Source organism: Giraffa tippelskirchi, chromosome 8 (assembly GCF_054371585.1).
Source record: "Giraffa tippelskirchi isolate mGirTip1 chromosome 8, T2T-mGirTip1v1.2.pri, whole genome shotgun sequence".
Lineage (NCBI taxonomy): Eukaryota > Metazoa > Chordata > Mammalia > Artiodactyla > Giraffidae > Giraffa > Giraffa tippelskirchi.
In genome coordinates, this window is record NC_137282.1 from 131,348,451 (window position 1) to 131,371,862 (window position 23,412).

The following is a 23,412-nucleotide window of genomic DNA, read 5'->3' on the forward strand; positions in this document are numbered from 1 at the left end:
ATAAGCCCACAGTCTCATCTCAAGGCTTGACTGGGTGAATTCACTTCCAATCTCTCTCACGTGGTGGTTGTCAAGACTTACTTCTTCTTTAGCTGTTGGACTCTACTCCTCCTGAAGTCTCAAGTGGGAGGTCTCCACAGTTCCTTACCATGTGGACCTCTCCATGCTGCTGCTGCTGCTGCTGCTAAGTCGTTTCAGTCGTGTCCAGCGGCAGCCTACCAGGCTCGTCCATCCTTGGGATTCTCCAGGCAAGAACACTGGAGTGGGTTGCCATTTCCTTCTCCGATGCATGAGTGAAAAGTGAAAATGAAGTCACTCAGTCATGTCCGACTCTTCACGACCCCATGGACTGCAGCCTACCTGGCTCCTCCGTCTATAGGATTTTCCAGGCAGGAGTACTGGAATGGGTTGCTATTGCCTTCTCTGGGACCTCTCCATAGAGTATCTCATAACACGGCAGCTTGCTTCATCAGAGCAAGCTAGAGAGGGCAGGAGAGAGTATTAGCAAGATAGAAGTCATAGCCTTTTATATCTAATCATGGAAGTGATGTGCATATTTTACTGATTAGAATCACATCACTAGGTCCACACACACTCAAAGGGAGGGGATACACAGGAGCAAACACCAAGAGGTGGGGATAATTGGGAGCCATGTCAGAGGCACATGATCTCTGACACACATGGTCTCAATCCCTGATCTCAAGGTAAACTTATGAGATAGATGCTATTGTTATCCTCTGTATTTCACAGATAGCAGAAGCTGAAACTCAGAGAGGTTAAGTAAGTTGTCCAGAGTCACACAGCTCATGGATGGTGGAAGCAGAACTCGAACACAAATACCGTTCCATAACCATTCATTGGAATTCAGTCTGATCAGGGAGGTTTCTGGAATGACAGCGGTCCCAAGAGCCTGCCCCTCTAAAAGACCAACTATTCTATCATTGGGTAAATTTGGTTACCTCTGATTTGAAGGGAACACAAACAGTGGCTTTAGTGTCAAGACCAAAACCTGAATTTTCCCGTTCTAGGCTTTTAATCCCAGACTTGCTGCAGAGATACAGACTTACTCATGGTCCTTCACCCCAGCTTTCCCGCAGAAGGCAGCACCTCACTCTTGGTCACTGCCTGCCTCCCCTAACCTTGTTGCTTGTGGTTGTTCATCAATGTATTGTCCTTGGCAACCTGCCCAATGACCTGACTTAGCTCAATAATATTTCATAAACATTTTTTAACCACTACTCTGTGCCAAGAACTGAGCGATGCAGAGAGAAATCAGGCACTGTGCATATTCTCCAGAAGTTCACAGAATCTCTTGAATCTAGGGCTGTCTGTCCAGGACAGTAGCTACTGGCCACATATGGCTGGTAAGCACTTGAAATGTGGTTAGTCTGAAATAAGATGTGCTATTACTGTAAAATAAGAGTGGGTTTCAAAGACTTACATGAAAAAGTTAAAATAGCTCATTAATCATGCTTATATTGATTAAATATAGATGACATTCTGAGTATATTGAGTTAAATAGAACATACTACTGAAATTAATTTCACTTTTTACCTATTTAATATAGCTACAATGAAATTAAAAATTGCCTATGTGGCTCATATCTGTGGCTTCTGTTATATTTCCAGTGGGTGGTGCTGGTCTAAGAGCAAGCCAGATAATAACAATCACGTGTGTAGCATGCTCTACCCACGCTCTACACTGGACCCAAGTCATTTCGTTCAGTCCTTATAGTAAACTCATGCAGTGGGGGTCATTATCCCTATTACAGATAAGACAGTGACCCACAGGAGTGAAACCACTTGCCCAAAGTCTCAAAGTGAACGAAGTCCGCATTGGTGATGAGGGCTGTAATGGAGGAACAGGACCAGGTGGGGGCGACCAAGAGAAAGCGGTCACGCCGCCTCGGAAGGCGAAGCAAACCGTCCAGATGGAGATGACTGATGCTTAGGCTGAGTGAGCCCGGAATAAAGACATCCACGTAGCCAACAAGCAGAAGGGGTTTCCTGAGCAGAGGAAGAGCAGGTGTGAAGTCGCAGAAGCATGAAACTGCATGGAGTGTCCAGGGAATGGCCGAGGAGGAGACAGCTTGAGCTCCGGGAGCAAGTGGAGAGAGAGAAGTCGGCAGAGATAAGCAGGCAGAGGTCCGTAGGCCACACACAGGAGTTTGAACTTTATCATCTGGGTCAGCAGTCTCAACTCTGGCCACACATTGGTTCACTGGAAGAGCATTGTAAAGATACCAATCAATGCTCCCCTGGATCCAGAAGGAAGAATTCAAACAAATGGTTCCCTGTGGCCTCTTTTTTTTTTTTTTTTTTCCTTTTTTGTCTGTACCACGGGGCATGTGGAATTTCCTCAACCAGGGATCAAACCTGGGACCCCAGCAGACCACCCGGGGAAGTTCCCCCATTGCTTCTTAATCTCACCCCTCCCTTCACCCTACACAACCTGCCTCTGACTTCCTTCCCTGTACTCTCCCTGGGCTGTCTACACACTCTTCATGTTTCCTCACCTCTGTGGTTTTCTCCACCCTATTTGTTGTTTTTGCCCCTCTGTCCTTTTGAGCACGCTCCTCGCTGGGCCTGGAATGTACTCTTCCAGGCCACTCTTCTCCTGGAGAAATCCTGTCCCTCCCTCCGGCAGGGGCTCTGTAGGAGTCTCTCCCAGATGGATACACCCTGCCTCTCTGCCCAACCCCCAGGGGCTGTGAACCTCTCCTCTGGTTCTCATCTTTCCAGCCTTCTGTTACCCTTCTCCCAGGCTTGTCTGATCCCTGCTACTCGAAGCGAGGACCACATGAGATTCCCTTTGGTCTCCCTTTCAGACCCGAGCCCTGTTACTTGCTCTGTAACTAGCATGATGCTTTCCCCCTCTCAATGTGTTTGAACACCACGGCTGCTTTTTCTGGACTAAGGCAAACGAGCTGGCCCTGCTGTGAACTGCACCATCACGTAGTTCCTCTATTCTGCTGCTCCCTTAGATGCCAGAGGAAGAATGAGGTTTTCCTGTCACTGGAGTGAATGTCGTTCATTGAGTCAGCCAAAGGGCAAACCGGCACCACACAACTCTATCGGGAAAACATGTTTAATTGGGAGGGTGCAAAATCCTATAGTCCTTTGCAGAGCTTCCAAAACCAAGTTCTGAGAATGGATTTCAACTTTGCCTGGATACCTCAGACCTGGGGTATTAAGGCGGGGCCTGGATCAGGCTGGAGTTCTCGACCCTAATGGGCAGTACAAATATCATTTTCTGTGTATTCATGAAAAGAAGAGGCTGAAATGCCCCCTTTAGGGATGTCAAATTCCTAGACCCCTGAGGCCGAATGTCTTGAGAGGCTGATCCTATAAAGGCTTAGACTGTCATAGGGATAAGCACCAAATAAAGGGATTTGTAAGCAAAATGTGAGAGGATAATAAGGAGGAGTCCAGATATGAATGGGCTGGTTGAAAATTGTGATGAAAGGTTGTTCTGGGTTGGGACTCGGTGGCATGGATGAGAAGGGCTGAGCATGGAGACAGGTCAGGCCCAGCATGAACTGTGGCGAGAACAGGGGGCAATGGGACAGAGAGGGAGTGGATGGGCTTCTTGCGCGCTGAGAATGGGACGGACACGGCAGGGAAGCCAAGCTCTTTCCAAAAGCCCAAGTGGCTTCCTCAGTGTTTCCTCTCCTCCATCCTCCCAGAATCCTGACAGGTGGCCAAGCACAAATGAGCCTTATTCCAGGTCAGTGTCCAAATGGTGTGACAAAATCATTCCTGCCCGGTTGACTCTATTTAAGGCCATGTTTGTGATGGATCCAGCTCTGGAAAAGCCCATTTATCATGAAGATTCAATGCTTCATGGCCCACTCTCTCTCTCTCTCTCGTGGTTTTTTTTTTGCTCTATTCCCCAACACTAAATATGACTCCAGCCTCCCTCTACTTTTAAATGCCCAATGTCCGGTCATATTTCCACGCTGAGTTTTGTCCCCACTCTCTCAGCCTTCCTGGGCTGCAAACAGCCACATGGATCTTTTTGCCAGTTCTTTTTTTGTTCCTGTTACCATGGGCCCTTCTGCCCTCCCATCTCCTCTCTCAGCAGCTCAATGTCCTTTCCAATTTAAGCTGAAATCAGACTCCCTCTCCCTTGCTTTTGCTTCCCCACCTCCCGTGGCCTCTCTTGTCATTTATTATTTAACTCAATCACCTCATTATACATGCACAGGAACCGTTTCTGAATATGGCTGCAATGAAAAAAAAAAAAATTAGGATCCAAACCAGAAGCAAACTCACCTCTTCTCAACCTGCCTCCAAAATTCACTGTCATTCTGCTCCAGGCCCCCAGAAGGGCCAACCAGTAAGCATGGATCCGCTAGACAAACCCTCAAGCCCAATTAACAGCTACTTAGGTTGGACATAATGGAAAATTTCCAGACGGCTACTTAGAGATATCCTTCAGTTTATATAAGTGATGTCTTCCAGAAGGTGTATGTTTGAATGAAATTTCATACTTAATTCCAAATATTATAATAAGGGAGGTGGACAACACACAAGATGATTGGTTCAGGGGCCCAGGTTCTATTCCTTAATGTTCATCATTACATTGCTCCTGGACCTTTAGCCTCTCTAAACCTCAGTTTCCCCACCTGTAAAACAAGGGAGTTAGACCAAGTTTCCCCAAGTTTCCAGCAGTGTGAAAATTCTCACAATCATTTCTACCCAGTGATCCACATGATTCGACTGGAGAGCCATTCCTATAGTTGAAATTCAATTCACTTGGAGTCAGTAGGTAATAAGGACACTGGCTATGCTGCTGCTCCTCAGGAAAGGGGACTTTCGATTAACCTGTGAACCTCTTCCCGTGTACAGATGAAGAAGCCGGAGCCCAGAGAGGAGAAGCAGCTAACCCAAGGTCACACAACACGTGAGAAGGATCAGACAAGAAGTCAGGACTCCTGGCTCCTTGGATGGTGAGTTCAGCATGACTGCAAAGATTCTGCCCTCTTTCCATTGAGTGGGGTCTATGATCCCACTCTTCATCCTGACACATAGGGCATATGGAAGTGATGATACATGACTTCCGAGGTGAGGATAAAAATGGCCGTGCAGCTTCTGCCTTGCCCTCAGAGACCTCTCACTTGCTCTTAGAGCCCTGAACAGTCCAGCAATCCTGACAACTCCATGCCCAAGCGGCCATGTGCAGACATTAGCCAGCCCATCCCAACTGCCAGATGTATGCGTGAAGAAACTAGATCTGAAGTGGTCCAGCCCCTCCAGTTGAAGGTGCCCTCACCATTTAAGTTGTCCGAGACTCCAGACCCCACAGAGCAAAGAAGAGCCTCCCCCTGCCCTCTTCCGACTCCTGACCCATGGAGTCCAAGAGCACGATAAAACGGTGCTGTTTGCTACCCCTAAGTTTTTTACATAGCCATAGAGAATTCCAAGAATTGCTCAACTCTTACACTGGCTAATGATCGAGCTTGGGGCTCCCTGCCCTGAGTGACCAATCCTGCCTCTAACACAATCACTCACACAGGCTTTCACCCCACTCCCCAGGCCAGGTTCTCTTCTGTCCTCCAGTAGTCCTTGTTTATGTGCAAGTCAGACTGAACACACCAGATAGTAAGTGATGTCTCTTCTCTAGACGGTGAGCTCTACAGGGCACGGTTGTGTTCTGCACATTTCCCCAGCCAGTGCCTCACACATACTGGCCAGGAAATCAAAGGTGTGTGGAGTGAAACTGGCAAGGACCACGTGATCAGTCACTCTCCTGACCTCCGCCTTGTCCTCCAGGGAGGGCGCAGTCCTTTCCTCTCCAGGGGGGCTCCATCTGTTTCACATCAACCCTGGAGCAGAGAAGGGGAAAAGCCTTGTGCTGGAGCAGAAGACAAAGAGAACTCGGTCAGCTGGGACTGGGACCAGGGGAGAACCAGCCATTCCAGAGAGCCAGAAGTGTGTTTTGTCAGTTGTTGCCGTTATGAACGTATATGCCCTGAAACCCTGGTTAATTTTCTTGTTCAAACATTGGTTTAAAATTGTTGGCTCTGGGAGAGATACTGTCCTTCAGCAGGTTCTCTTATAAAGTTTGCCACTCCGAGGTCTGATTCAGCAGCGAGCTGGAAAAGTTCCTGGTTGCTAAGAGACCAGAGAGCAAATTACCAGCTCACAAAAGACGTAGCTAAGGCCGGTAAGACAAAACAAAACAGAGTAGAAAATAGGCCACCTCAAAATCAAAAATAAGGTAAATATACCGGCTGGGAAAATGTCTGATTGGAAAAGACAATTATAAATATTCTTCACGCTGAAATGTAATGATACGCTGTTGGTAGCTATGCTCTTTGTGTTTCGTCACTTCAAGGAAACAGCAGGGGAGCCCCTTTCTGGCCCTGAAATTCTGAATCCTTGAGTCAGAGGGAAAAACAAACTGTCCCAGTTGATAAGGAGGCAGGAAAAAAAAAAACCATGAATAAGGATGCCTCTTTCATGAGCTCTGCCCGCCAGGTGGGTGAATCAGATGCCTGTGGCTGTGGCCCAGAAACATCCCTGCAAGAAAACAAAAACCTCCCTCCAGAAAAGGTTTCTGATCACTGCTGGTGAGGGGTCCCAGAGCCACAACACAGGGTGCTGGCCCCCCAGGAGTAGGACAGACTCTTGGGGATCCAACTTGGGCATACGACCAGGGCGAGCATTAGCTGGGACTGGCTCAAAGAACAAAGTACCCAATGGGTCCCAGGTATTTCTTTCCTGAAAGTGCTGTTCTAGCTATGGGTTTTTTTTTAGTCATTGTTTTTCTAGCCAAATGATTTAATAAAATATTAAAATGTCTTGGTAATGGTAAAGAGAAAATAGCATGCTAATCTCTCTCAGTGAATCTAGCTATGGCAGAAATTCAGCTCCTCAGGCAGAAAGACTTCAGAAGACCCCACTGTTCTGCTGGATAAAGAGTAGAAAGATCCTCTAAGTGGAAATTACCAGCCTTTTGAGAGAGGAGCTTGAAAATCTTAGATGACCATAGAGGAGCCACAGTCACCTGGGTTTTGGAGCTCAGAGAAGAAATGAAGTGGGCAAAAAAAAAAGGTAGGGGATCAGAGAAACGTGAATTAACAGAACACTAAGCCAGCCTGTAGGTGTATGTCAGGGGGTTCTGGAGTGATGTGGCTAATAGCTATGTGACCATACAGTTTCTACTCATCAATACTTGTTGAGCAGCAAAAGGATTTCAAACTATGATGGATCCAACAAGCATGAAATAATCTTTAGGGGAGAAAATACAATTCTCCACATGGCAGCCTCCTTCAGATCTTTTCTGACAAGCTTTTCTGCCAGATTTCAAATGGCAGGCAACTGCTGTTTCAGGCAGAATTGGTAGCCACCCATGAAAGACTGTATTACTGTCCCAAACATTGTGTCCCTCTCTGTGGGAGAAACATATACCTCCAATAATTGCTAAGTCATGTCCAACTCTTTGCGACCCCGTGGACTGTAGCCACCAGGCTCCCCTGTCCACGGGATTATCCAGGCAAGAATACTGGAGTGGGTTACCATTTCCTTCTCCAAGGGATCGTCTTGGCTGGGAGATCAACCCGCGTCTTCTGCACTGGCCGGCGGATTCTTTACCGCTGAGCCACCGGGGAAACCTGCTGTTCACAGACGTGACCGTGTGACTTGTAGCCCATGAAATGTGAGCGTAAGTCCCACATGTCACTTCTGGGTAAGTTATAAGAGCTAGCACAGGCTTTCTGGCTTTCCTTTCCCTTGCTATCATGATGACCATTGATGTCCTAGAAAGTGCCTTATCCAACAGCAGTGGTCCCCAAGAGGAGAATGCACGGCACACAACTGCAACTGGGTTGGAATGGACATGCAGCCCAGGTGAAAAATCAGGCTCTGTCGTAAGCCACAGAGATTTGTGGTTATCTGTGCTGTGATTCCAGCAAAACCCAGCCTATCTGACTAATGTGCCTCCCCTGGGACTAAAATGTGGCAGAATCATCCTCACCCAGACTTTCTCACCTACCTGGCTACCGTCCACCAGGAGGGGAAAGTCATTGGGAATTCCCAGAGGTCTAGTGGTTAAGACTCCACGTTCTCAGCAGGTTCAATCCCTGGTCAGGGAACTAAGATCCCACAAGCCTCACAGTGTGGTCAAAAAAAAAAAAAAAAAAAGCCATTACATTGCCAATGGCCTATTTAGAATTCACACATGGTGCCCAGCTGATTATGCGTTCTGGGAAATCAGGGCTGAAGGCTCTCTGAGGCCCTGCTGCTTAGTGAGGTTCAGAAACCACACAGCCCAAAAACAGTGTGTGGAGCTGAGTGGGAAGAACATAACTTCATGTCTCCGAAATGCCAGATGGGAGCAGGCTCGCCAGTTCTGGTTTAACCCAAAACTAAACAAAACAACAAAATTACACCTTCTTGTTTGTTAACCTTTAGAACTCTAGAGGTTCTTGATTTAAAAAAAAAAAAAAGCCCAGCTCCCAAAGTCATAGGAAATAACATAACATGTTTACTGCCCAGCACAAGGAACTCTGCTCAGTGCTACGTGGTAGCCTGGCTGGGAGGGGAGTTTGGGGAGAATGCATACATGTATGGGTATGGCTAAGTCCCTTTGCGGTCCACCTGAAACCATCACAACACTGTTAATTGTCTATTCTAAAATACAAAATGAAAAGTTTTTTTTAAAAGGAAATAACATAAAGTTTTATTGAAGAAACTTGGATTTTCCCCTCAAAGCTTCTTCACCCCTCCAAAGCCCACAGCATCCCACCCATCAGGGCTGCTCTTTGCCCCAAGCTCTCTGTTCTCCCTCTTTCCCCCAAACTCCAGCCTGTGTCTCAAACCCCCAGCATCTATTTTCCCAACTCCTTTCTGCCATTCTCTTCCACTTGTTACTAGATAAACATTCTTCCCATCTTCCTCACCCATTATCCCAATCAGCAGGTGAGGTCGCAGAAACCAGGCTGGTCCAACACACATGCCCCTTGGAGGGCGCCAGAGAGGAAAAGCTCTGAATTCTTCTCTGGTTTTGTTTATAACAAACTTTTGCTTCCCAAAGCAAAATGGGGAAACCCAGGTAAGAAATCAACCTTAATGGCAGCAGAGAGGGAGTGACACTTCCTGGAAAACCGTGGAAAGGCAGGGAGCAAGCGCGGCCACAGCTCTTCATATGGTTCCTGTGGCCACTTTAGGAAGCTGTACTGAGCCACTGGTTGGACGTGTCTTGGCAGATATGTCCTGGAAAGGGGTCCTGGCCAAAGAGGAAGCTTGAACACTTCATGGAGTTTTGAATGGGACTTTTTGAGCAACTCAGAATTTCTGTTAACACCCCCAAAGTGGCAGACAGGAGGCAAAAGTGCTCCTGCATTCTAAAGAGGAAGTAATCTGGACGTACCTGCAGGATTTATTCAAAGCTGCATCACACAGCCTTGCCACCCCCACTTCCGGCACCCCAAGAGAAAGAAGAGGAGTGTAGTCCCCTGAACTAGGGGCATTTCTAAGAGTAGGGAGTCATAAGCCAAGTAGTGAGAAAGGCTGGGATGTTTCCCCATCCCACCCCACCCCTCCCCAGGGAGGGGCTTCTGCCAGGCTTCAGGGGAGGAAAGGGGATCCAAGATCAGCTCAGAAGGTGGGAGGCCTTCCAAGCAGAGAGTGAGTCCAACACCCAGCTGGCTGAGCCACAGAAACCAGTAGACTAACACGGTGTTTCCACAGGACAGGACTTGTGGAGCCCGCTCGACCTTGCCCTCCAAGCCCTAGAACAGGGAGGCTGGCAGCTTCTTCTTTCCCAGAGAGCTATTAATATAAAGTGATGGCCTGCAATGGCAGAGATGCATAAAGGACATGCGGGCAGCTCTCCCCTGATCAGCTGTCGTGACACCTGGGCCACGTGGACTCTGCAGGAGTGTGATGAGTCCTCCACCCAAAGGGAAAGCCCAGAAGGTGGGGGATGGTAAAAAGTAGGTTATTCCTCCTCCCCAAGGCAGGTCTCCAGCTCAGGAACAAGCTGAGGGGTGGGGAGAGGAGAACCCCTGAGTTGAATGTGAGATCAAAGTTTTAATGTAGCCAGGGCTGGACCCTTCAATGCCTGAAAGAGATGAAACAGCCAAAATAAGGATAGTTATTAGAACTGATAAAGAACCCGCCTGCCAGTGAAGGAGATGCAAGAGATGCAGATTCGATCCCTGGGTCAGGAAGATCCCCTGGAGAAGGAAATGGCAACCCACTCCAGTATTTATGCCTGGGAAATCCCATGCTCAGAGGAGCCTGGCAGGCTGCAGTCCATGAGGTCGCAAAGAGTTGAACACAACTACAGCACATTAGAACTGAAAGTGCCCCTAAACTGTAACCTCTGCCTGAGACGTCAAGGAAAGAGGAAGGGAACTGCAATGGAAAGCTTGAAAATGGAAGATGGAGAAAAAAATAAAGAAATAAAGCCATTTCCTGATTGTACCACACTGAGTTACATTGGTAAAAAACAACAATAACACCAGGAGGGGAAGTTCACCAAATAGAGAAATGTTCCCCTTGAGCAATTATGGTTGAGAAAAACTGCCATAGGACATGCCATCCTCCATCCCATTAAAGCATGCATTCTCAGGAACAGTAGGGCCCCCCAAGGGGGTGAAAATTGGCTCTTAGAGGGGAAGAGCAAAAAACTAGATATTTCAAAGTTTTATGATTCTCCAAAGGTCAACTCTAGCCAGGAAATACTATTAGTTTGTCTTGTTGTCGTTCAGTTGTATCTGACTCTTTGCAACCCCATGTACCACAGCACACCAGGCTTCCCTGTCCTTCACTGTCTCCTGGAGGTTGCTCAAACTCATGTCCATTGAGTCAGTGAAGCCATCCAACCATCTCATCCTCTGTCGCTCCCTTCTTCTCCCGCCCTCAATCTTTTCCAGCATCAGCGTCTTTCCCAATGAGTCGGCTCTTCAAACCAGGTGGCCAAAGTATCGGAGCTTCAGCTTTAGCATCAATCCTTCCAACGAATATTCAGGATTGATTTCCTTTAGGATTGACTGGTTTGATCTCTTTGCAGTCCAAGGGAGTCTAATGAACTGAAATAGGGTGGAACTGTGTACTTATGAGAGCAGTTATGAGGAAAAATTTTCAAAACATTGAGTTCTAGAGACCAGCGACGTCCTACCCCAATTTAGAGTCGGTGCTTAGATGTTTTTCTGACCCCAAGTAGAATTGTTTTCACTGAATTTGCTTTGAGATTTCATTTTGAGGACTTCATCTCCTGCCTCATAAGGTGTTCTTTTCATAAGCCTCCAAAGGAGAACTTTCTTTCAGGTCTCACTCTAAAGAAAAGCAGTGCTTCTACTGGATAAGTGGTTTGTCTTTTATGTATACTAAAAAAGCAAACTCAAATTAGGTCAAGTTTCCCTTTTTGCTTCAGCCACAAGGGAGCTCAGGGCATCTCTTGCAAGATCTACAGGACTGGGTGATCTGCGTGTCTGGGACTTCATCTTAACTGTGCATTTAGTATTTTTCTACTTTTAATCCTGCCACAATTCTATCAGCTGTGTTTTAACTCTTTTCCGCTTCACGTTTTTTTATAAGCCCCTTAAAATCTTTTGTGGAAGAAGTGAAGTACAAATACAGAAAGAGGAACACTTCTTCCCTCTTCCTCCAAAGTATTTTCTCCATCCACTGACATTATTTTCTTAACTCAAGGTAGAACTGATACGTATTCCAGTAAGTTTGATTTTCATCCTAGTTTTCTAGATATCAAGACCCTCTTGAAATCTGATTCTGTGACCTGATGCATTCTCCACTCTTTCAGTTTTGTGTTGTCCACAGTGCCAAGCACACATTCTTTGTTTTCATCATCCAAGTCAATGTTGAGTGGACAGAGCCAATGCAGACCCCTGTGGTATGCCACTAGAGACCTCTTTCCAGTCACTATCCACATATTAGTCACATTTTTCCTTTGATGTGGTTGAATCAACTATTAGTCCATCACATTCCTGTGATACCTGTGCATTGGAATGGCCAAGAGACTTAATCAAATGCCTCTCTGGACTCCAAAGAACCTCTGCCTCTTAATGCCTGTCACTCTTAATGCCTTCCAACAAACGGAAGTAGATGAGGGGATTCCAGGGTGGTCCAGTGGCTAAGACTCCGTGCTCCCAATATGGGGGGCCTGGGTTTGATCACTGGTCAGGGAACTAGATGCCACATACCTCAACTGAAAATCCCATGTGCTACAACTAATACCCTACACAGCCAAATAAATTAATTAAATAAATATTAAAACAAAAAAAGTAAGTCAGCTCTCTTGCAACTGTGCTGTTGCCACCTCTGCCTTAGGTATTTGACATCGTATCCCCAAAGTGAGACAGCTAGGCTGCCAGCAGCACCAGTAAAACAACACCCCGTCCAGGGCTTTGCATTAGCTACTGAGAACCTACCTCATGTAGGTTCTCCTGACTGGTGCAGCCCAAGTCAGACACTTGGCCCCAGCTACAAGGGGAACTAAAAGCCCCTGTTCTCTGGGTTCTGCCATGGGAACTCCAACAAGCATTAGAACAGTATTCAACCGGTGCCAAGCTGTTGGACAACATGACAAATGTACCTGGAGCTCAAATCCTGGAGCATGGCTGCTGTCCAGAGCCCAGGCTCCACCCTGCACTTCTGCTCCAAGTTCCCAGAAGGGGAACCTGATTGGCTGACCTTGGATGGGATGCTTTCCCCGGGCTTGACCTGCCCAGCCAGGGCTGCGGGGTTAGGCAGTGCTCCTGGGGTGCAGCCCCCTGAGTCAACCAGTGTCTGAGCCTCTGCCAGGAGGCTGATCTCAGACTGCCTCATGCCTGGGAATTCACATCCTCCTGGGGCATCTCTTAATCACTGAGTGATCATACGAGGAGTAGATATCCTGCTGCCTCCTCCCCGATAAAGACAGTCCCCAAAGTGAGACCTACACTGTGCACAGTGACCTTGGGACTTGCGCTATACTCCCTTCTCTTCCCCATCCACTTCCTGGTGCCCTTACTGATTTTTCCCTAACCCTTTCCTAACACTTTTACACAAACCCTCATCTCAGGGTCTGCTGCTGGGGAGCCCAGACTGAGACAGACAAACATGGCTGCCGGAGGTCAACAGTGGTAAAGAAGGAGGAATGAGAAAACCCTGAGTGTCCACCTTCCCCCTGGTTTGACCCTTTCCAGACAGTCCTGGTTCTGTGCTCTCTCTCTCTCTCTCTTTTTTTCCCCAGCTTTGTTGCATAGTTTGCCAGATCTTAGTTTCCCAACCAAGGATTGAACCTGCACCCTCAGCAGTGAATGCACGGAGTTCTAACCACTGGACCAGCAGGGAATTCCCCCATCCTGGTTCTGAAAGGGAGGGCTTAACCTCCACACATCTGCCCCACCCCTGCCCTAGTCCAGGACCAGAGCTGGGGCTCACAGCCAACTCTGTTGAAGACACACACACCTTCTCATAATCCTGGGGTGAGAGCATCCCAGCCCATGCGCTGTGACTTCCAGAATCCTCTTTTCCACTTTTTGAATGTCAAGAGCTCATATGCCCATCTCTTGTCTTTGAGTACAAATCTCCTCCTCTATCATTTATCAAAGATGAATGACAGGGCTCTGAAACCGCTTGTCAGGTCCCTTCAGGACGACAGGACATAATTCACCAGGCTCAGAGTCCTGAGTTCATTACAGCTGCTGTGCCTGGTCCGCTACCTCCTCATCTGCCCTTGACTTCAGTCACCTCTTTGCAATGCTTTTCCCACCCTCTCCAGTGGAAGACCACTTTCCCTTCTGGAGAAGAAGGAGGTAAACCAGTAATTAAGCAGCACTGCCCTCACTTTGTCTTCAGCCCCGAACATTAAATCATTTTCTCTAAGCAATGCCTGCCCTTAATCTTTGCATGCTCAACAAAGATAAATAGGATTCTTCCCTAGAGTTCATAACTCTTAGCTCATTCAAGGCATCAGACTTCCTACCTTGGTTCTTACAGATGGGGACGCACTGGTGAATTCAGCTTAGCTTGTGCCATTCATTCAGGGCCCTTCTGCACAAACCTAACCTCCATGGCCACATCTGAATCCCAGGCCAACTGTTTGGGGACCCAGCCTGCCACTTGTTTTGCTGACAGCTGTTCCTCCTTCTTAATTCTTTGTCATCTCCCTCCTTAAGAGCCTGACTAAAAAGTTCTCAGGCATCTTCCTTGGCCCATACCTTCAATCTTCCTTACTTCTATTCCTGAGGGCAGAGCTCATGAAATCACCCTCTTCCATCACTTTGAAAGGGGGCCCACGTGACCTGTCCCCAGGAAACACTCTGTCCTGCAATTTTGGCCCCCAGGCAATTGTCTTTAGGGTCATCTGAATGCTTGAGATGCTCTAGCCCTAGTGACCCCCTGGTTCCCAGCTTCTGCCTTTTATGTCCCCCTGTTTCCTGCTACTATTTTTCTTTCCTTTTTTTTTTTTGCGCCACACCAAGTCTTAGTTGCAGCATGTGGAAACTTAGCTCCCAACCAAGGATCAAACCTGTGCTCCCTCTGATGGAAGTTCGGAACCTTAACCACTGGACCACCAGGGAAGTATTTTTCCTTCCATTTTTGTACTATTCTCTTTTAAACCTAGAGCCTAAGAGATTGGGGGCTTCCCAGCTGGCTCTGCTGCTGGCTCAGTGGTAAAGAATTCACCTGCAAATGTAAGAGATGCAGGAGACTAGAGTTCAATCCCTGGGTTGGTGAGTTTGATCCCTGGGTCAGGTAGGTCCCCTGGACTAGAGTAAGGAATGGCCAGGTTTCTTGCCTGGAAGAGTCAGTGAACAGAGGAGCCTGGCAGGCTGCAGTCCATGGGGTTGCAAAGAGTCATGACTAAGCAGCTGAGCACACAAACACTAAGAGATTCACCTCCTTCTTTGGCTAAAGTCCCTTTTTCCTCTTCAGCTGGATCAATGCTATTTTAAAACAACAATGATGCCAGGAAGAGTAAATGAGAATCTAATGAAAATAGTTAGTTGCAGGAAGTGGGTAGAAATGCAGTGGAAGCGGTAAGGATGAGACAGCCACATTTATACCTTTTTATGTATTTTTTATTTTACAATCATTTAGACGTTTTACTTGTTTCAAAAATTAAAATTAAATCAACAGCTAGCTCTGTATTAAGACATAGGGAAAAAAAGACAAATTATTTTGGACACTATTTCCTGACTGTACATATTTAGTGGATATAATCTAAAGAAAAAGAACTACACAGAAGCCTCAGACCTGATTTGATAGATCTGCTGTTAGTAGTATTTCAGCTGTAGTAACTTTAAAATGACTTGCTTGTATTTTAGGACAGAGAAAATTAGTAAATATATTGACATTGCTTAGAAGCAGCTCTCACTGTGAAAGAAAGGAAGCATCAATATGGAATGTGGGGAGGGGAGGAAGAGCCTGTGGTGTTGGATTTGATTGGAAATATCAAAGTGAATTTGAGACTTGTTTTTTTTTTTTTGGAAAGAGCATTTCTTAGCTCTGTCCACTGAAAACAGCTAGAAATAACAATACTCCAACAATAATGAGCATACCAAGTCGCCAGATTTTGGTTATTAAATACCATTCTCCACTAAAAGGAACCAGGCAGGGCTCCTTGGAGAGATGACTAATTCAATTCTGCAGCAGAAAAAGTACAAGGTGAGCCCAGAGTATCAGGTTATACTAAAAATCAAGAAAGTGCTTAAATTCTAATTTAAGATGTGTCACAGGAACACAAGAACCAATCTGAAGGGGCTCCCACTGGCCAAATTTGGGACAATTTGAGCTTTAACATTTGTAATGAATTATGACACATTGAATCTTTTTTTTTAAGTCCTTGAGTTCATGGTGATATTCAAAAGAGTAGAGAAACTCTACAGAAGAAAGTCCGTTAATGAAGTAGAAAGAATGATAGAATTAGGAAAATTACCATGTACCATATTCCAATGTACTAATCCCCTCCACTAAGGATCATCCGTGTACTCTCTCACAATTAGGTAAGAATTGGCAGGATATTCAGACAATCCAAGTTTAATCCCCCCAGATTACTTATTAATTATATAGGTACAATGGAGAAATATGGTGGCCACCACTTGACCAAAGGATCATCTAAGCATGACAGAGAGCAGGTTCAACTGACATGCAATGGCCCCCAATGTGCTACAGTGGGGAGCACACCTCATCGGTGCAGTGTTCTTACCCAAGTTTTTGCCTGAATTCAATCAGAGGCAACAATCTCAGAGACCCAGACTGTGGGGAAACTCCACGAAAGAAATTACGTGGATTCTTCAAAAATGTCCATGTCAAGAAGAACCAAAAAGTTGAAGGAAACTATTTCTCTATTAGAAAAAGTGCATGATCTTAAAGAAAGGATCCCTTTGTGCAGAAAAGCCCAGAGGCAAAAGATCAAAGAAGAGAGAGAAAGGGGAAAGGAAGACAGTCTTTTACAGAGAGCCGGGTCACACTCACTCACACCAGGTCTTTTTGGGTACAGGTGCTACAGCTGTGCTGTACCCACTATATCTCATGAAATCCACCCAACAGCCCCCACCACACATAAGGCAGGTACTACTCTCCTCTTCATTTTATGCCATGAAATATGAGGCTCAGAAAAGTTAATTAACTTGTCCAGCATCACACAGCTTCACCCCTAGTAATCGGGGACCAAAGTCCACAGCCTTAACCACTGTGCTGTCCCTTACTGCCTACATGGGGTCTTGAAGGGAAGGGAAGCAAGAACTGATATTTATCAAGCAGCTGCAAACACGTTATCTTGTCGAATTCTCTTTGTAGCCCCATGAAGTAGGTCTCATCTCCTTATATTGAGGAAGCTCAGCAGATGGACTCTGAGATAAAGTTGATTCTGTTCTCTCAGGTTGTTCAAGACTAAAAGGTGCCAGCGTCTGCACTGAGTTCTCTGTGTGAATAGCACCCAGAATCTGCTGAGGCCCAGACACCGCCTCCCTGGGAGCTGACGTGTCGAGTGTTACGCATCCAGGATGTGATAGCCTCAGGATTTGAAACCAAGGACTCTCAGACCCGAGCCCCCTTCCACTGCACTGCCTCGCTGGGGAAGCCCTGCTGCCCCTCAGCCCCGAAGGTAGCCAGACATCTGCCAAGGATTAGAGCCCCCCTTTGTGCAGGGAGAGCGGTCTCAGAGGCCCGAGCTCTTCCATGCAGTTCTCTGCTGCAGAGGCAGAGGCTTCCGGAACTAACACCTGGCCGTGTCAGCAGCCCCTCAGCCAAGCTTCTCATGGTGGCAGCTGCTCAGTGTGATTTCAGAGGATGGGAAACACACACACAATCTCAAAATGACCTCTTCCCCCACTGGCTCACCTCAGCACCGGAAATTCCCCAGGCTTTGGTCCAGTGGAGATCTATGTAGTTGATATTGTTTATTAGTATACACATGGCCCCTCTGGAAAGCAGGGAATTAACCACTGGGGGTCTGGGACAAAGAGATCAGTTGTGCTTGGGGAGGGAGAGGGAGGCGGGAAGCTGCGTCTTGTCAGAGGAGAGGCAATCCTTGGTGGAGGACTGAGTGGAAGGGAGGGGAGGTGGAGCATCTCTTGAAAAGGCAAAAGAAACCAATCACAAACAGGGAAGGACTCAGAAAGGCCACCCTCTGCTCGCCCACACTGTGGGGTCAAACCACAGTGGTGTCTTTGCTGACTATGTGGTCTTGGGAAACTTACTCAATGTCACTATCTTCATTTGCTGTGTGCTTTGCTGTGCTCAATCATGTCTGACTCTTTTGCAACCCCACAAGGCTCTTCTGTCCATGGAATTTTCCAGTCAAGAACACTGAAATGGGTTGCTATTTCCTACTCCAGGGGATCTTCCTGACCCAGGGATCGTCGAACTTGTGTCTCTTGAGTCTCCTGCATTGGCTGGGTTCTTTACCACTGCACCACCTGGGAAGCCCACAACAACTTTGGAGATGTTTGGAGATCCAAGAAACAAACCCAGACCTCACACACCCCAGTCATTATCTCCATTTATTTATCCTTAAAACAGGGATAATGACAGTACCGTCTTACAGGGTTTTCTGGAGACTTCAATGAGGTAATCCATGTGAAGTGTTTAACCACAGTTCCCAGCCCTGAATAAAGGCACAGTAAATATTTAATATTATTATTAATGTTTAAGCCTGTAGCCTGTCTCCACCACCAGTATCTCCAGCCGTGAGCTTCCTTTGGAGTCTGCCAAAGGTCCTAGGGTTCACTGATGCTCTGGGTGTGAATTGCTTGTAAATTGCAACTGTAGAAAAATAAGAAATGTCTATAAATTGATTGTGAAAAGATTCTCAAGATCCATTGTCAAGTGAAAAAAAGAAAAAGCAGAGCACAAAAGAGTACGGGGAAAGTGAAAAAAAGTTAATATACTCCCCTATGTAGTTAATATGCTTAGAATTAACTCTGAAAGAAAACTCAAGAAACGGTAATATTTTCTCTAAGGAAGCAAAACCAAGGGGCCAAAAGATAAGACAGTCACTGAGTTGCCTTTTATACATTTTGAATTTTAAACTGTTAAAAATATATGGACTTTTGTTTAAGAGCATTGGACTTGGAATCGAACAGACCTGTGTTCAAAACCTAAAGCCATTGGTTGTGATATTGGGCAGGTCACTTCAGTCTCTGAGCCTTGGTTTCCTCATATGTAAAACAAGGTTAGGAATCATACCTGTATGCCAGAATTATTGTGAGAACTCACTGAGACTGTGCTAAAAAACTAACAAACAAACAAAAGCATGTGGAAGTGGCTACAACTAAGATGGCTTTCGATCACATAAGCTGAATCTGAATGTATTTCCTCCTCTGTGCCTAGGAGAGCACTGTAGGCTAGGTTAAGGACAGTAGATGGAATAAAGGATGTAAAAGTGTAGGAAGTGTCTTTCCTACAAGTTCTGGAGGACAGCAGGTCCCTTCACACATGCATGCTGTTCACAGCAGTGGGCCATCTCCAACACCAGTCACTGGATCCTAACTAAGGGTCCTGTGACATAAACAAGACAGAGACGCATTGCACCATTTTACAAGCTCCACTATCCCACGGAGCTGCATAGGGAGTTTCATGTTATTAATCAAGCAGACGTGGAGAGAGAGGCAGCCTGTCAAAACTGAGAGTGCATTGGTTCTAGGGAACAAAACAGAACACGTTCTGGCTAGTCCTCTAATCATGCTGAGCCTCAGTTTCTGCACCTACAGAATGGAAATTATCCCAATACCTACTTTGCAGGATGTTAAATGAATTAGATACAAAATGCCAGGCTGGTTGAAGTATAAGCTGGAATCAATTGTTTCCAATTGTTTCCAAAAGATTGCCGAGATCAGTTGTTGAGAAATATCAACAACCTCAGATATACAGATGATACCACTCTAATGTCAAAAAAGTGAAAAGGAACATAAGAGCCTTTTGATAAAGGTGAAAGAGGAGAGTTGAAAAGCTGACTTAAAACTCAACATTCAAAAAACTAATGCCCATCAGCAGATGAATGGATAAGGAAGCTGTGGTACATAGACCCAATGGAATATTACTCAGTCGTTAAAAAGAATACATTCGAATCAGTTCTAATAAGGTGGATGAAACTGGAGCCTATTATACAGAGTGAAGTAAGCCAGAAAGAAAAACACCAATACAGTATACTAACACATATATATGGTATTTAGTCAATTGGTAAAGATAACCCTGTATGCAAGACATCAAAAGAGACACAGATAAATAGAATAGTATTATGGACTCTATGGGAGAGACGAGGGTGGGATGATATGGGAGAATGGCATGGAAGCATGTAAATTATCATATGTGAAACGAATTGCCAGTCCAGGTTCAATGCATGATACAGGGTGCTCGGGGCTGGTGCACCGGAATGACCCTGAGGGATGGGATGGGGAGTGAGGTGGAAGGGGGGTTCTGGAAGGGGAAAACATGTACACCCATGGTGGATTCATGTCAATGTATAGCAAAACAAATACAGTATTGTAAAGTTAAAAAATAGAAAATAAACTAATTAAAAAAAAAGAATATTAAAAAAAACCCCTAAGATCATGGCATCCAGTCCCATCATTTCATGGCAAATAGGTGGGGAAAAAGTGGAAACAGTGACAGATTTTATTTTCTTGGACTCCAAAATCACTGCAGATGGTGACTGTAACCATAAAATTAAGACACTTACTCCTTGAAAGGAAAGGTATAACAAACCTAGACAGCATATTAAAAATCAGAGACATTACTTTGCCAACAAAGTTTTGTATAGTCAAAGCTATGGTTTTCCAGTAGTCATGTATGGATGTGAGAGTTGGACCATAAAGAGGGCTGAGCACCAAAGAATTGACGCTTTTGAACTGTGGTGCTAGAGAAGATTCTTGAGAGTCCCTGGTACTGCAAGGAGATCAAGCCAGTCAATCCTAAAGGAAATCAACGCTGAGTATTCATTGGAAGGACTGATGCTGAAGCTGAAGCTCCAGTACTTTGGCCACCTGCTGCATAGGGCCGACTCACTGGCTCACTGGAAAAGACCCTGATGCTGGGAAAGATTGAAGGCAAAAGGAGAAAGGGGTGGCAGAGGATGAGATGGTTAGATAGCATCACTGACTCAACGTACATGAACTTGAGCAAACTCCCAGAGATTGTAAAGGACAGGAGAGCCTGGCGTGCTGCAGTCCATGGGGTCACAAAGATTCGGACACAACCTAGTGACTGAAAAACAAAGTGAATTAGAGATTTAAGTACCATGACAAAAACATGGTGGCAGTTCAATCAATAAAGAGAAAGTCACATCCGACTCTTCGAGGCCATGGACTGTACAGTCCATGGAATTCTGCAGGCCAGGATACAGGAGTGAATAGCCTTTCCCTTCTCCAGGGGATCGTCCCAACCCAGGGATTGAATCCAGGTCTCGTGCATTGCAGGTGGATTCTTTACCAGCTGAGCCACAAGAGAAGCCCAAGAATACTGAAGTGGGTAGCCTATCTCTTCTCCAGTGGATCTAACCAACCCAGGGATCAAACCAGGGTTTCCTGCATTGCAGGCAGATTCTTTACCAACTGAACTATCAGGGAAGCCCTGAATTCCCACCATTATTTGTGTGGGTTTTTTTGACTTTTTATTTTATGTTGGAGTATAGCCAATTAACAATGTTGTGACAGTTTCAGGTGGACAACAAAGGGACTCAGCCATACACGTACAAGTTTCCATTCTCCCTCAAACCCTCCTGCCATCCAGGCTGCCACATAACATTGAACTAAGTTCCCTGTGCTACACACTAGGTCCTTGTTGGTTATTCATTTTAAATATGGCGGTGTTACATGTCAGCTCCAAACTCCCTAAATACCCTTCTCTCCATCCTCCCACCCCCACCACCCCAGCAACCATAAGTTCATTATCTAAGTCTGTGAGTCTGTTTCTGTTTCATAAATAAGTTCATTTGTACCATTTCTGTTTAGATTGCACAAATAAGGGATTTGTGTGGGATTATTATTAGGAAGGTTTGTGTTCATAGGCACCAGAAATGGGCCTGAGCAACGCAAAGAATCTTTGCCTTCAAAGAGCTCACAGTCTAATGAGAATAAGAGAGAGAAAAGAAGAAATAGGTGTCGGTATGGGTATAGTCATCTCTCTCCAACCAAGTTCCCCTTAAATAAAGTCCTAGTTTGCATGTGTGTATTTCTATATGTGATGTTCTCATAAGTGCCATGTGAGTCGCTCCCATTGGCCATGATTTTGAAATAAGAAGGTGAGGGTAAGGAGTGGGGAAAGGTGATGAGGCAAGTGCAAAGCAGACAAGAGGTTTTGCAAAGATACTTGGAAAGATAAAGAAAGATCTGGATAAGTCAAACAGGGCCTCTGAGGAGCTACCCTTATAGGATATCTGTGAGGAGGAGGTACAATGGGGTGTGTGATGGCAGGGACCCCGGCATAGGGTTGTCACAAGGCATAGTCTTGGAGAGGAGAGCTGACAAGTGTAGCCCCAGTGGGCTGAGTGTGTCACATGCAAGTTCTCCTTTTTTTTTCTTATGAACCTTGATTATTCTAGAAGCTAAGTCAACAACCCTGAGTCATAAAGTCAAAAGACAGTAACTGTAGGGTACTGATAATACAGAACACTGCACACATTGTCTGCTGGGACTGATCTCATTTCGTCTTTGAGACAATCCAAAGAGCACATACTATTTCTATCATCCCCATTCTACAGATGGGGAAACAGGATCAGGAAAACTGAGTTATCTTCCCTCTCCAAGGTCCCACAGCTGCCCAGTGGAGAAGCAAGGATTCAGAGCCACGTCTGTCTGTTGACAAAACTCCTGCTCTTCCTCCCTGCACTTATTCCTGCTGTGAAGAAAAAGGTACTTAGATGTGGCGGTGGTGGTCTAGAAATCTATACATGTGATAAATGAGCCTAGAATTATGCCCAAAGACATACCCCAAAAATGAGCGCCTGCAGAAGCTGGTGAAACCTGAGTGAGGTCTGTTATCTAATTCACCTGCTGACTGTATTGTGCCAATGGTACTTTTCTAATTTTCATGATTCCTGATAATGAGTGACATGCCACCACTGTGAGGAGTGGGTGATGAATTTATTGTAGTTTCTGGACTCTTTATGCAACTTCAGATAAGTCTATGATTTGTTAACAGTGAAAATCTGAGAAAAAAAAATGTGTATATGAACATCCTGGGACTTCCCTGGTGGTCCAGTGGTTAAGACTTCTCCTTCGAATGGAGGGAGTGTGGGTTCAACCCCTGGTCGAGAAGCTAAGATCTCACATGCCTTGAGGCCACAAAACCAAAACAAAAAACGGAAGCGATATTGTGACAAAGTCAATAAAGGCCATTTAAAAGTGGTCCACATCAAAAAAAAAAAAAAAAATCTTTAAAAAAAGAAAGGAAAGAAACATCCTGTTGAAAATATAGGGCTGGGGTAGGGGTGGGGAGATGCTAAATAGTTACCAGCAAGAAAAGAACAGCCCAAGAATTTTAAGAGTGCAGTAGTGGCCCTGATTCTAAACACAAGTATAAAGCATAACAGCTCTCCCTTGACTTAGAAGACTCTTATTTTAGGATAACTTTATTTTAGGGTAATCCAAGTTTTCCCATTTTACCTGTCTACACAGGGGCTCCTATTTACATATGTCACCCATGATTCACCAGCTTTTGCCCCTACCTGCTCTTTCAGAACTTCTGCTCCAACCCACATCTCACCCGGTTATTGCTGGGGACTTCTGGAGGTTCTCCCACGAGCCCACCAGTCTTGCACTGTCTTCTGCTGCTCTCATCCCATCTGCAGCTGCCTTCTGCCCTCAGACACCCCAGAGAAGTGCCTCATCAGGGCTCCTCTCGCAGATGGAGGCCACCAGGATCAAGGTTCAAGAAGCTGCCTCCTGGGCTTCCCTGCTGTGTAAAGAATCTGCCTGCCAGTGCAGGAGACACACGTTCGAATCCTGATCTGGGA

The 23,412-nt window shown here is 45.8% G+C and overlaps 1 long non-coding RNA gene across 1 annotated transcript; it reads right to left on the reverse strand.

Annotated features, from left to right (window-relative positions):
* Positions 1–1,537: 1,537 nt before the first annotated feature.
* LOC145517573 (uncharacterized) lies at positions 1,538–6,076 on the reverse strand. The gene is made up of 2 exons (XR_014062161.1): positions 5,757–6,076; positions 1,538–2,220 (listed from the first exon to the last, which is right to left on the reverse strand). It is a non-coding gene; the product is annotated as an uncharacterized LOC145517573 (long non-coding RNA).
* Between the last annotated feature and the right edge of the window lie 17,336 nt (positions 6,077–23,412).